This window comes from Drosophila sulfurigaster, chromosome X, assembly GCF_023558435.1.
Source record: "Drosophila sulfurigaster albostrigata strain 15112-1811.04 chromosome X, ASM2355843v2, whole genome shotgun sequence".
Classification (NCBI taxonomy): domain Eukaryota; kingdom Metazoa; phylum Arthropoda; class Insecta; order Diptera; family Drosophilidae; genus Drosophila; species Drosophila sulfurigaster.
Window position 1 is genome coordinate 21131633 of NC_084885.1, and position 16238 is coordinate 21147870.

The window sequence follows — 16238 nt, forward strand, 5'->3', positions numbered from 1 at the left end:
GAAGAAGAAAACGAAAAAGAAAGAACATACATAAAAGTAAAATATGTAATAATAATACTAAAATAGTTCGTATTTACAATTTAGATACTAAGCGTATCTCTAATTTGTATTAAAATTCTTATAAGCATATACAAACAAAAATATTGAAATTAAAATATATTATACTTAAACAAATACCGTATACATAAAACTAGTTCAAATTGCGTGCTACAACAACAAAAAGTTGGCAGCTCGGATTAGTGAATATTGTAATGTATTTTTTTTTTGTCATCAACTTTAACTAGTTATAGCAAACTAATTATAATAATACAATATAAAATAATAATACAACAAATACACACACACACAACTATGGATTCATAAAGATTTATGTAACTCTTGTGTACGATTATTATGAAAACGTTTAATTTTGTTAATACGAAAACAAAACGCGAGCATGGTTAATAAAGCTTTAATTTGAAGCTATATATTTGTATGTATATACATATATATGTATTTATATGTATCTATGTATTTGCAATACAATATATGTATACATATATACGCATAAATATATACATATGTATGTATATAAATGGAGCAGCAAGAAACGTCCTCAGTTTATAAATTTTTAATGAGTGACACGAAAAAAGAAAACAAAAAACAAAAACAAAAAACAAAAAACGAGAACGTAAAGTACTTAAACTTAAGGCCCATACACGTATATATTACGATTAAAATTATTTAAACCAAACGAGAAAATCAATTTATTACTTATAAGCAAATGGAATGCAAAAGAAAGATGCAAGCAAGCAAGCAAAAAATGAGAATGATCCCATAAGCGAAAACGAAAAAAGAAAAATGAAAATCGAAAATCGAAAACAAGTTATTTAACACAAATACTTAGCAGAATAGTAAAAGGCATCCGTGGAGGGCATATCGGGAGCAGAGTAATAATACTATACATGGTATACATGTCGTATGCGTAACATCCATGGACTCACATCTTATGCATGTGACACATGCGGCAATATGTTATGATGTATGTATCTATAACGACATGATTTTTAGTCTATACTAATTATGAAGCAAGCCCCCAAAAACCAAAAACCAAAAACCAAAAAACCAAAAAAGAATATGCAAAACAAAATCTATACAATATACATGGCAGTAAACACATATATGAAGCCCCTATATTGAGGATATAAACGTGAATTTTTAGCAGTGTAAGTAATAAATTATACACAAAAACAGCTACACACAAGTTAAAGAACATAAAACGAAACAAAAATATACCATAAAACAAGTCTATGAACTAGTGGAAAAGCAAAGCTAAAGCAGAATGAAGATGAGATGAGATGGGATGAAAGAAGAATGAAGAAAACTGGAAAACTGATTGACAACCGTACAGCATACATCATTTTCAGGATCACAAAACATATTCTTATATATATAAGCGAGTGTGCAGCATACAACACGTAAGGTGTAAAGAGGCGTGCATACATATATACATAGAGTATATGCATATAATACTACACAATAATACAAATAATAATATGATAATATTATACAATAAATCGAGGAGAAATGCAGAGAGATCCAATAGTAAAATTTAACTCTAAGCATCCTTACACACACACACACACACATCTATACTGAACATTGACACACAGATACAAACACACTTTGACTTGTAAATAACATTCACACACTCACACTCACACATGGCATTCAGTTGCTCACACACTACTTTACACTCACACCGACACAGACACACACTCACTCACACACACACGCACACACACACACATACAGACATAAACAGATACATCTATTTTACAATTAGTTAATTTTACTTGCTAAAAATATTGCAGAAAGCGTATGTCGCATTACACATAACAAGTAAATGGCAAAGAAAAGAAAATCAATTGAAAATGAAAATGCAAATTGAAAACGAAAATGCAAAATAAATGAACGAAAATCGTATGCATCAAAGTAAAGTACATAAAAAGCAATTAAGTGCTGAAATGCACGCATTGATATAGGCACGGTAAATGGTAAATGGTAAAAGTAAAAGTAAAAGTAAATGGTAAAAGGTAAAAAGATATATGGTAAAAAAAAAACCAAAAACAAAAGGTTAAAGGGGTCATTCGGGGTGAAATCAGCGTGTGAGGCCGATTTATGCCTGGTAATGCCAGTAAGAAAGAGAGAGAGAGGGTGGAGCATAATGAGAATTAATAAATTACCAAGTAATATTATACAAATATTATTATATAAATTATTATAATTATAAATTACTATTAAAGAAAGAAAACAAAAAAAGAAAACAAACAAGAAACCAAACAACAAAACAGATAAAGAAACACATTATTATAATGCGATAAAAACCAAAAAACAAACAAAATAAAACGAATTGACAACGTTGTATGATTTTGATCAGAAAGTAATAAAAACAATTTTCGATTTGTTACGAAATATACATAAATATTAAGTGGTATTTTTCATTGGGTATACCGTTGGGAACTTTAAAGCATTCTACTTAAATCGATGAATAAGTATTTTCATGAAGAATAACGCATAGTTATTCCAACACTAAAAAATCGGAATCTGCACTATTTAATGGTTTCGTTGGTTTTCGAACAGAAATGTTATAAAACAATTTGCTCAACTTTTTGAAACAGCACTACCGCCATCTATCAGCAGATAGCTGAAATACAAACAAACAACGCAAGCAGTGTGTTTTAGATTGCAAGCAGTTTATTTTTTGATGCACCTCTGTCAAGCAGTGAAAATGCAAGTAGTGTAGTAGCGCCATCTATGTTTTTTGTTGAAACTACGATTTTAATTGTTGCAGTCTGAAAGTATGCTACACCAAATTAAAATTTGGTAAATGCCTTTTGATCTGGAGGCTAAATCGGTCAGCCTGAAAGTATGCTTCACAAATGCGTTAACTGCACGGAGCAGTCGTGTTATTTAGAAATCAGAAAAAGAATCCTATCTAGGACATATCCTTACGCCTTTCGACGGGACCTGTCACATACGATTAATGAGATCAAAATCTTTCGATTGGAATTAAATAATTAAGGTGTCATCTAAGAATCCAACACTTGCGAATTTTCGGCTTCAGGGCGAAAGAAAAAATGTCAAAAATATGAAATTTGTAATATCTAGAAAAGTAGCAGGACGATTTGGATGTCCTTTGGTCAGCCGATAGTGGGTACAAATAGAAGTTATTTGTCGTTAATATCAGCTTAATCCTGCGAAGGACTCTAGAGATATAGCTAATTTATTATATACGAAAAAATCATCTTATCTCAGCCGTTTTAAGGACATTCAAGGATATTGTTATGGTATCAGCATGTTTACATCAATAAATATCAATCTACAAAAGGACATGTAAATCGTCCTTAAAATGGCGAAGTTACAGTGAAAAAATTGAATTAAGGACAATTTTTGCATGCCACCCCCTTAGAAAATTTCAAAGCTGCAAATAACATAATTTTAAGTAATTTTTAAGTTTTAGCGGTTTGCATTTCTGTCGGTTATTTTTCAATTTGAATATTTGTATTTAGCCCCTAAAAATATATTAATTATGTATAGCAGACTTTGGGGCTGCAATAATTTAAGTCTCGCCACTTAGCAAGCAACAAGTCACTAAAAGCGCCATCTATGTTTCGTTGTTGCTGTGACTACTTAAATAAGTTCAGCCCGAAAGTATGCAACACAAAATTGTTTGCTGCCGATGCTATGGTGTTATTTATAAATTATTAAAATGATCCTAGTTCGGGCATATCCTTACGCATTTTGGCAGGACCTGTTGCATTCGATTTGTCTATTCGAAATCTATCGATTGGCATTAAAAAAGTTAGGGGTCATCTAAGAATCCAACACTTGTAAATTTTCGGCTTCAAGACTTAAGGGAAATTCGTTAAAAACACAAAATCCTGAATATCTCGAAAAGTAAAAGGACGATTTGAATGTCCTTTGGCCAGATGATAGCTTCATTAAATATAAGTTGTTTACTTTTTATATGACTTTGATCCTGCCAAGGACTCCAAAGATATCTAATTTTTTGTAAACGGAAAACATATTTTATCTCAGCCGTTTGAAGGACTTTCAAGGATTTTCTTATGGTTTCAGCACACTTACATCAATATATATCGATTTGGAAAAGGACATCCGGATCGTCCTTAAAATGGCCAAGTTGCAGTGAAAAATTTAAATTAATGACAACTTTTGCATGCCACCCCCTTAGAAAATTTTGAAAAATTTTGAAAAAAATTTTTTCTTTGATCCTGCAAATCCTTGAATGCAAATCGGTAGTGCTGGATTCTGTGAACATAAAAATGCATGTCCTTTGAAAATCCTTCAAGAACCTGCCCAGTTATAGATATAATAAGGATAAATGTTTGCATTTGCGCACCCTCAAAGTATGCTACAAAAAATTATTTACCACACAAAAATTGAATTTTTTCAATTTAAACGGACTTTTAATTTTGTCAGTTTTTTTTTTATTTCCAAATTTATTCCAAATAAGTATTGTGTTTTTGTAGCATACTCATTTTAGTATCGTCATTGCAAGCAGACACTTAGTGTCTGATAAATAAAACTTCTTTGGGTGGGAAAATCAAAGACATAATTCGACGTGCATATCATAGAATCTAGCAAAACTTGTTTGTCAATCTAATTTTTAACATGTTAAGAGTGAAAAAAATCTTTGGTACATATAATTTAAAAATTTCTGCTTCTTCATCAGATTAAATTATTAAAATGCATCAATTAGTGTATAGTATTCAATCAATTTCACAACTAATTATATAAAACATACATTGTATGTTTATCTGAACTCGATCTTCTAAAAAATGTGCAGTATTGCGTAAATAAGCCATGCAGATCTCAATTTATGAAGTAAGCGATGTTGTTTGGTGTTGTGTCGGGTTCCGATTCAAAATGCGATTCGGCTCCGCTTCGACAATGTTATGAAAACAAGATGGACTAATCCGAACGGCTTCCGGTAGAGATGAGAATCACTTGTTATCGGCATCGCAATCATCGATCGATCTACATAAGTCTATTGAATAAATAGGTAAAGGTATTACATGTGACATAATTACCGCTGATTGGGTTGAATTTCCGTAAAAAAGAAGAAGGTGATGCCTCAGCATCAGCGTCATCCTCTCACACCCCGCACATATCGTATGCCAAAAAGCAATATGCCGCTATACTCTACTCAATTGTTTCTCTCGCTTTCTATCTTTCTCCCTCTCTGTCTCTCTCTCTTTTACCCTCGACTGCATTAGATGCCTCTTTGACGATAAGCGCCGCTTTCCCGTGTTCGAGTTGGTTCCTTTTTTATATTTATTTTGGGTGTTCGTAAACGGAAACGCACAAACCCGCCAAAAAACAGAGTGGAGAAGAGTAGAGAAGCGAAAATGTAAGTGTAACTACAACTAGAAATGGACACTGGTTTGTTTGTTCACTCTGATTTTGTTTTTGCACTTGCATTTGCATTTGTATTTGTTTTTGACGGCTACTCAACATTCGCCATGCCATACACTTTGTCAATGATGGCAAATGAAAAATAAAACACTAAACAGATGAACATGCAAGTGAGAATGAGTATTTGAATATTCAGTATATTCAGCGATTCATTCGTCTCCCATTCATTAGTCAGCGTGCCCATTCAGAGTTTGTTTATGCAGCGCCCTCTTTGAGCCCTGATGAGCTTGGCGCCTATTTGCCAAATTAAACACTTCGATCCGGCAGGCCCGACTGCACCCGATGGCCTCTCCAACGTCCACAGATCATTGCACATCAATCGCATCCTTTTGAAACTAACCAACTGTTTTGCTTCCCCACCCCCTTCCCCTTCCCCCATCCATCCTCTGCTCAACCCACTTCTCTCCTCCTCCCTTCTACGCTCTGCAAACATCTAGTCATCAACACAGTTGCAAACTCTTGCAACATGTAAAACGCGTCGAGTTTATTTCCCTAAAAAAATACAAAAATGGTTAGTGCTAGTTTGTTGTTGTTTTTGTTGTTGTTGTGTATTTAAGTGAATTCAACGTTGTTTTACTTAAATAGTATATAAATTTAAATGTACTGCAAGTTTCACAAATATTTTAGAAATTTATTTTTATATGAACATTCAACTAATATACAACATTTAAATATTTCTTAGAAATTTATATAATTTATTTATAATATATATAATTATATAATATATAAGTATAAATTATATGATTTTTTTTTTTAATGTATTGATATTACAATATGCAATAAGTATTTTAAATTCTTTATTTCAAATATTCCACTCACTTAAGTTTAATTTAATGCAATTTAAACAATTCTTCGGCAATGTTTTACATGTTCTCAAAGTGCATTTGTAATATTTATTTATTTAATTTTATATATTTGAATGAACATACAATTAAATGCACATATTTGAAATATTTCGATATATAATTTTTTTTTAATTTCTGTTAAAATTAAAGCAGTGCGTATTATAGTTTTTAATTTACGATTATTAATAATTTATTCATTTAGATTTAATTTAATGTAATTTAAACATTTCATGGCTAAAATGGAATGTACAGAAATTATATTTGAAATATTTGAGAAAATTAAATTAAATACAAAATTTCCAACCGTTTATTATAATTGTATACTATTAATTTATATTTACATTTCTTATTTCTTAATATTATATACAATTACTGCACTATATTTTAGTTGAAATCAGTTTTTAGATAAATTTAAATCATCATTTAAGATTGTTATAAAAAAAAAAACATAAACATCTAATCACATATTTAAGCAAGCTTTCCGCTTTCTCAACATCAATAATCAACATGCATAAAAGATAATAAATAAATAATATATTTAAAAAAGAAATACATTAAAAAAAATTTCAAATATTTATCAGTCTGTATTTGTTGTTATATCAAAGAGTGGTATTTTTTCAGTAGTTTGTCTAATCCAAGAAAAAGTGCTTTTAATACGCTGCACAATTGAAATCCAAATCGGAATCAAAATCACACATAGAAACACAAAAATGGAGTCCTTCGTTTTTTTTTTATGGTTATTTTTGATTTGTTTATTTATTTATTATCACATTTGAGTGATTGCCATGCGCCGAGTCGCGTTGCGAGCTGCTAGCTGAGTGCCACGCCCCCTTGGCAGGCAGCTTTCCCGCTCTAAACTCATGTATTATGAATAAGTTTATTGTCGTGTGCTATGTCTATTTATTTAGTGGCAACACAGCAGGAGCGGAGTAAGAGCCTCTCTGACAGGAGTTGGCATATAGAATCAGAGTTATGGGACTTGGGAGCTGCTGGAACTGGGAGATGGCGGGGGGAGCAAGGGGACCGAGGGGAGAAGTGTGCGACAAACAACCGAGCTCGTCAAAAAATCAACAAAAAGTGCGTGTTGATTTTCGTTTTATGTAGCTGCCAAATCATATTACGACATTTGTTATGTACCCAACAAGGGCCCCATTTTCACATCTCGACAATCCCATTTTACGAGAGACCCAAATTTCGTTCACATGGACAACTTTCGATAACTCTACAAGATGTGCAGGGAACAGACTTACTTAAATTGATGATGGATTTCATAACTCTTTACTGCATTGAAGTCTACCTTAAGGAATCTGATTGATTAGCGTAGTACTTAAGCAAAAACATTATAGAAAAAGCCAACAAAAAAGAGTTGGCATTTATTTCTAATTGCTATCATAATTTTAGTTATCTTTATAAAAGATCAACACATAATTTTAAAGAAAATAACATTGTATTCAACAAATAAATCGATTTACAAAAGCACAAATAAAAGCAATACATTTGAAAAACGTGATGACCAATTCAATAAAAGTAAATATTCAAGGATCACAGACTATTATTTTTTAATGAAAATGAATTTCAATAAATTACTTATTAAAATTCTGAAATTCAAATATAAAAATTAAATAAATTGTTGATAACACAATAAAATGTCAAATAAAATGAAAGCCATTTTGAATAAAAGCAAAACAGTTATTATTCTTAAAATATACCAAATTAATGTACCACAAAAAAATTAACCAAAGGCTATAAATAGTATATTTATATAGTACTATATTCAAAATATACCATTGAGTGGCATTGTTTTCCCCATACAAAAGAATTTCTTAACAACTTTTAAAAATTTTGTCTGATTGCAAGCAAATTTTCGGTAATCTTAAAAACAAAGCTTTAATACCCTTCTACCCTATGGGTAGCGGGTATGAAAAACTATTAATTTTAAGAGACAATTCAATAAAAGTAAATACTTAATAAATACATTCTTTATGAATTTCCTTAAGTGAAGAAGAAGTAGATAAATAACTAGTATTGAGGTTGCCTTCAATGTGCAAAATGACGAAATGGAGATGCTATTTTGCTGGTCTTGATTTGAGCCATTAGTGGAATCAACAGCATTGTTTACACACACACACACACGTACACACACACACACACCGACACAAAGGCATTCACATGCACACACTTAGACAAAGGGCAAACGCTGGCCTAAATAGAACATTCTGTTCCCCTTTTGCTGCTGCTCAAGTTGGTTTCTTTAGAGCGACGCGTCGCTGTTGTCAACGATGTGGAAAATGTTACGCTACATTTTAATTGAAAGGATAATCAGGCGCACAGCGGCAGGACATTAAGTGAGGAGCGCACACTCATTCAAAAAGGGGCAAGCATGAACACGATGCAAGCAAGGACACAAAGCTGTGCAATAAATTACTGAATGTTGCAAATGGAAATAAATAGCGAACGCAACTCAGTCGCAGTCGCAGTCGCAGACGCAGCATCAGCTTTTGTTGTGCTCATCAAGTGTCCTTTTTGCATGATGATGATGATGATGATGAGGATGATGACGTTACGGGGTTGCTTTGGTAGACCTCGCTTGTGGCCGGGCATGTGAGCCCACAACGTGGCTGGCTTTTGCTTCCGTCCGTCCTAGCAGCGATCCTCAAAGAGGCAACCGAGAGCAGCAAAGGGGAACGGGGAAGGGGGAAGGGAAGGTGCGCGCTACTTTCTATGGCGCCTGTGGCGCAAGGCGTGTGAAGGACACGGCAGGACAACACAATGCTGCCAACTAAAGGGGTCGCCATCGTCATCGTCATCGTCATCGTCGCAATCAAATAAAAAAGAAGCCAAAGAAAACGAACACAGACTGAGCTTGGCAAATGAAACTAAATAAAATTAAATGTGTTGCACAAGTTGCAAATTCATGCACAATCAAATGGAACACATGCTGCGTCCTGTCCAGGTTCTTTCGAATCCGAAAAAAGGCACAAAGGCAACCCAGCAGCAGCATCAGCAGCAGCAGCAGGCGGCAAAAAATCAAAATCAAAATAAAATTGTAAAATGAGAAAAATGAAGAAATGTAATTTTAATCGAATTCACTCGCCCCTTTCATACGAATAGTTTTTCCATTCATTCAAGACACACTCGAACACTCGCACTCACACTCACACACTCACACTCGCACACTCACACTCGAAACAGTTAAGCATTCAAGTGCTCAGCTCAGCTCAGCATTTTGCCCTCAGCGAACCTTATTAGATTCGTTCTCACCTCGTCTCGTCTCTTCTATTCAGTTGTGTTGTTTCTCCTTACGCATCCCCTTCAATGATTTGTGTTGTGCCAACAATAACTCTGGATGCGCAGCATGCTCCCCTCCATCCCCTCCATCCACCCCTTGGTAATGTGCTCTGTCAAAAAGCATTCTTCCACGAGCAATGCAATTAACTGAGCAACTGACTAACTAACAAATCTCTCGCTACGCGAATAATTAAAGCAGAAACAAGGCGCAACCCATCGCTAATTAACAAGGGTTTGCATTCAACAAAATAAATCAAATAAAAAATAAACCTTTGTTTGACCAGACTTCAATGCAATACACCTCTACTTTTTATTTTACAAATAGCTTTACAGATATTTCAGATATCAAGCAAAAAAAGACAGCAAACTATTCTATTCACATATGAAAATAGTTTCAAAATTCTTACAAAAACATTATTACAATTAAGTCTCATTAATTGTGTATATTGCAAACAAAATTTACATCAAAAATAGAATTTGCATTTTAAGATTTAAAATATGTTATTTTGAAATTTAAATCATTATTTAAGAATCATTTGATTCTAGATTTAAAAGAAAAGAAAATAAACGAAGTAAAAGAAAAAAAAAATTAAATTTGTTAACTTAAAATACTTTTACTTTATACTTATTTTTTTTTGTTAATATATAATAGCAATTTATATGAAATTCGGTATATAGTCAAGCATTATTATTTTGCTGAACAAATTAATAATTTGTATCATTTTATTCGTTACATTTTTTTTTTGTATAATTTGTCGCTTTTTAAATTGTTGATAGCCTTCTCCTAGAGAAAGAGTTGTGTGTTTTACAAATTTTGGGTTGACATTTGCTTACAACGTTTAAGCAGATTTTTGGGGAGCTTTTTGCATTGTTTGACAGTTGTTAAAAATGTAAATAAAATGGGGGTAGCTTAATTTTTGTCGCTTGCCAGTTGCGACACCTTCAGTCAGTCAGTCAGTCAGTCAGATTATTAAAGGCCCCTTGTTTCGGTTACCCGATTTCACAATTGACGCGACACATTCACTGTGTGTTTGCCCATGTAAAATATTATTTTATTTGACAGTTTGTCGTCTATTTGCAGCGTGACAATGTTGCCTTAGGCTAATGAAGGGGCTCGTCGCAAATAAAAAGGGGTTTCAAGTCGGGGGGCCTCAAGAGTGAGGCGGAGTCGGAGTCGGGGGCAGCCAGTTAACAACATGAGTGTTAATATGCAGCATATCGAATGAAAAGTGAATGTTATTTTGATCCTCCGATAGACACTCTCTCTCTCTCTCTCTCCTCCTTCTCTCTCTCCCTTTCCTTCGAACGTCACTTGACATGTGCAACGAACGAAAAGGAAATCTGATTTATGTTGCGCCCGATGCCCGATGCCCGATGCCAAAACCAAACAGCAGTTGGCTGACATGGCTAGGAATTAATGGGAAGCACTTTGCAATTGAGTTGTCAAGCAAAAGACGTTGCACATTCAACAAGAACAACAAGTGCGACGGCGCCAAAGTCTCGAGTCGAGCACTTCTTTTCCCTACCAGGAACTTGGAAATTAATTTGAGCAGAGAATCCTGTTGTGTTCTTTGGGTTTCTCAGCCTCAGTCTCAGCATCAGCCTCAGCCTCAGCCTATTACTTAATCAATGTGCTCATTTGTTTTTAACTGGAACTCAACTCCAAGAGGCTGAATGCTGTTTTGACACAAGGCGGCAACAGCAATAGCAACAAGAACTGAGAACTGAGCACTATTTGTAATCAGCTCGAGCTGTAAGTGGACACTGCCAACTGCCAACTGCCAACTGTTATCCTTGCTCGTTGTGTAATGCACTGTAATTGGAACTGTGATCTTCTTGTTTTTTCTTCTTTTTTTGTCGGTTGCTTGGTTGGTGCTGTTTCTAACGCGCCCCTTTTCAAGTAGCTCTGCTATCGCTACCTGATCTGAACTACTCGCCATATATATTTGTATAATGAGGCAGTTGCTCAATGCATATTTATGATTTGCGATTAGGCAGAAAAAGAAGGCAAGAAAACAAAACTGAGCTCAGTTTTGGATCGATCTCAAGCAACAATGGGAGCAGCTGTTGATCTCATTGCATATCATGATCGCAATTTGATAAGTTTGCGCATATATTACACTTAATCCTGTAATGAATTCTTCGCATATTCTTCCTGTTTTCTCTTTGTCAAGTGCTTGACACCTCATTTATTTTTCCAATTTAATGCAAATCTATTAGCGTTGATCTGTTTTTTTCTTTGAATCGAATGTTAGCACATGTTATATAAAAATTATTATATATTTTTTTAGGTAATTTTAGTTTTATTTTTAGTTTGTCAGCCTCAATTTATGTGATTTTACCAAATTTAACTCTTGAGAATATTCTTTCATATTTTCGACAAACATAAATAATTTTACGAATAATTATAAAGCGTTCAATACTAACAAATTTGGAATTGAGTTAATTCTAAGAAATTTTCTGCTTGGAAAATGCTTTACAATTTATTCAATTCCAAATTTATCAACAGATTCTTATCAAATAAGATTTCACTAGTAATTAGCTTGGATAATAACATTCTCGCTTTAACAGATGATGTTCGAGATTGTAGTTTTTGAAATCTTTAATAATTTTATAGATTTTTTTAATTGAGAAGTTGAATAAATAGTTTATTTTGTACAATACACTTTCGTTTGTGTTTTATACCTCATATATTAAAGTTCGTTTGATTTTGAATAGTTAGACAATGCTTAGCTTATTCTCAAATTATTTAACTATATTTAGTTCATATGATATGACTGGCCTGAAAGAGTTTTGCTTAAAATGTGATGTCATGGTACTTCATTGCTTTGCTGGTTCAATTACTTAATAAACCTAAAATCTAAAAAAAAGTATTATATTATTGGTTGGAAAATGTATATCAAAAGTAATTTACATCAATATTGATTGCTGGCAACAATTAGCAATGTTTAGTCTAACAATTCTAGTTATTATGCTGAATTGAGTATTGAAATTTCTGCTGTAGATTCGCTTGATAATTGTCGAGTTAAATCTGTAAAATAATCAAAGTAGAGGGACTCGCTATAATTATAAATTGCCAAGTGAAGTCTGTATGAATGGACAAAGGAGAAGGGCTCGCTATAATTATAAATCAAGACATTTTGGAGGGGTGTTGAGAGTGCAGAGTGCAGAGTCTGCTAATCAGCTGCCCAACTGAGCGTTGGTCACGCACATAGGCCAGCTCTATTGCAAGGTTTACTTAGCTGGTGGTTGTTGATAGAAAGAGAGAGAGAGAGGAGGAGTGAGAGAGGAAGCTGACCAAACGCTTGACCGCTGGGTGCGCATGATTGGCCTCAGCATTGGTCTACCGCGGAAGTGACCAAAAGGCGACGCGTCGATTGCGATGCGACTCTCAACGCATGCGCAGCAGATTAGCAGCCCGAGTTGAGTCGAGTCGAGTCGAGTCTTTGATCGCAAGCGGATCTCTTTTGGGAGTGACTGGAGAGGGGAGCAGAGGCGAGGCAAGGCGAAGCGTCTTCTTTTGTTCGCACACGGACCGCCTGGCATGAAAATGAAGCTGTTTTCGGGGCAGGCAACGTGACAACAATGCCCCAGTTACGAGTTACGAGTTGCGAGTGGCGAGCGAGCTGCGGGAACTTGCATTATTATTGTTGCACTCGTAATTGCCGCTCTGAGACCTAGCATTAGTGTCACGGCACGCAGTCACCCCTCCTCCCCTTCTCCACTTCACTGCTACCCCCTCTTCACTCTCCGCTATAGGCTGCACATCCCTTTTGCCTTGCCCCCTACGGTCCACGGCTTCCGCCGCTCGGCAGCCGCATCAAGTCGCATTGAGGACAAAGTTTCTTTTACTTTTTCTCTGTTTACTCTACTCAGCCTCTCTCTCTCTTTCTCTCTCTCTCGCTCTGTGGAACTTTGGAACTTTTTCGAGGCGCTGGCATGCAAATAAAAGAAAAGAAACAAGCAAGGTTCTATGTATCATAGTGGAGAGTTCTCGACTAGAAGATAGTCTGCACTCAGGATATTTCTAGTTCTGAATTGCTTGAAAATTCTATAATGAAACACAATTTAATATGAAAACTAGTAATCTATCGCTCTCTCTCTCTCTCTCTCTCTCATTTACTCTGTTTCAATCTCTCTATCTAACTTTGAATCTCATATAGAAAAACAAGTTAGAAAGCTACAGTCGAGTGTATGTGAATGAGAGATAAACAGTGCGGTATTTGTTCTTGAAGTGTACCGAATGGATATACCAAAATATACTAAATGTGAGATTTGGTATATTAATAAAGTACTCCATTCAAAATGTATCAACTCTGAACATACCAGATCGATATTTTTCAATTTGCGGAGGCGTGTTAAAAATTTGAAACTAACTTGATTTGCTTACAAACATAGAAAGTGCTGTCGAAAAAGAATTACATCTCTTATAGTCTCTGAGATTTGTGTTTTCATACGGACAGACAGACAGACGGACAGACAGACAGACAGATGGATAGACAGATGGACAGACAGAGAGATGGACATATCTATATCGTCTCGGCTGTTGATGGTGCTTAAGAATATATTTACTTTATAGGGTTGGAGATGTCTCCTTCTGCGTGTTTCTTGGACGCACAAAGTATAATACCCTTCTGGGTTTAAAAATCACTCTTGATTACACTTATTTTAATGAATTATACAACAAAACAAGTTAATAGAATATTCGCTTCATATACCCATTTCTATTAAACTTGCCTGCAGGGTATAAAAAGCATGCAAGTCTCTCACACACAACAGGCTAATGGCTGACAGCAATGCGGAATTAAGCGACCGAAAAGTGGAAGTACTTTTACTGCAAAACATACTCCACAAATGAGAGACACTCGACCAGCAGACGGACGGAAAGGAAGCTGCATTTGGCCAAAAACCAAAAACGAAAAACGAAAAAAAATGAAAGAAGATGCTGTCATTGACATTGCATGGCTGCTGTGTGTGTTGCAAAATGCCAAATGGGATCACATTATCACACAGGCAGTTGCACAATAGTTTTTGAGGCAACAACCCGCTGTTGTCTCGTTGACTATGAAAATTATAATTTCTCGCCTGATAATTTCAGTTAACTCACACATAATGTTGTCACTGTGTCTCACTGTGTTGCCCACTGCTGGTCGATTTCACACTCACAATTGCCCAAAAGATGAGAATGAGAAATACCGATTGAGATGGAGAGAAACAAGTCCGAGCAATTGATTCGTTGCGCCATCATCATCATCATTATCAACAGCAGCAGCAGCAGCAACCATTAACGAGACACAATGTAGCCTTAGTTTTTCTAGTTTTTTTTTTCTTTCATTGCTGCTTTGTCGTGGGGTCGACCACAATGATTTGGCCACAGCGGGTACTCAAATGCTACAGCTACTCATTCGCATCGGATCGGATCGGATCGCATCGGTTTGGTTTTGCGATTGTATCGAATTGGCTCTTGTTCGATCGGAGCTCCATGTGATGAGCGTTTCTAATGCGTCCATTTATGAACTCTAAAGTGAAATCACAGCCTTCTTCTCACTCTCTTGCTCTCGCTTTGAGCCTCTGGGCATTTGTCATTTTGACATTTTGTTGGGTGCCGCAATTTATGGGCAATTTGGCACATTTTTCCATGCACTTTTGCTGATGTATTCATTTTTGCATTGGTCGATGACGATGACGAGGACACCCTGCTGCCACAAATGCTTGCCTCTCTGCCTGCCTCGCTGCTTGCCACACGTTGCACGTCGCATATTGTCTGAAGTGCTAAGTGGCCGCGTGTTACCAATTTGTTGAGCACAGCTGCCAATGTATGTATATAGTACTGTTTAGTTGGCAGCACTTTGTGCTCCTTCCCTATTGTCATTGTCAACGGGAGCAAATGTTCAGATTGTTCACAAGCCTCAAGCATTGCGAAACCAGATTGAACAAATTGACAATTCAATCTAAGAGATTTTACCATAAACGAAACATTTCAACTATGTACTAAATTTAAGCATCAGCTATTTTGATTCATTTACTTCATTTTACTCATTAACACAAACTGAATGTGAAGTAGCTAAAAGTTACTCTCTTTATGTGTTGGAATAATGTAAGTTTGACTTTGGCAACATTAAATAATTTACAGTATTCTGCAGCTTTTATGTAATCTTGAATAAAGAAATACAAATTTTGATTTAACTTTGTTTCCTAAAGTCACTAAGAACACTATGTAATGCATTCACAAATTTAAACAACGCACAATACATGTCTGCTTAATGGATTTCTTTAATCCAATGGACCATATTGATTTAAAAGTTATTTAATAGAAATGTTGTATATATATTATTATATATTAATAATAATTGATACATGAAATATATTCAAACCTTTATTGAAGTTGTTTTCAAGCATAATAATAGGTTGTCAAAATTACATTGAATGAAAGCATTGCCACAGTTGATATTTTCAAGGAATAATTATAAATTAATCTGAATTAAATAATACGGTTGTTGTTTATACTTTTCCCATTAAAAATTGAGTATGTTTCTCATATTACTTATTTGTATTCATTTCAAATGATTAAGTAGAATTGACAACATGCACAGTCTTTTTTCTTAGTTTTTCGTTAACATGCTTACT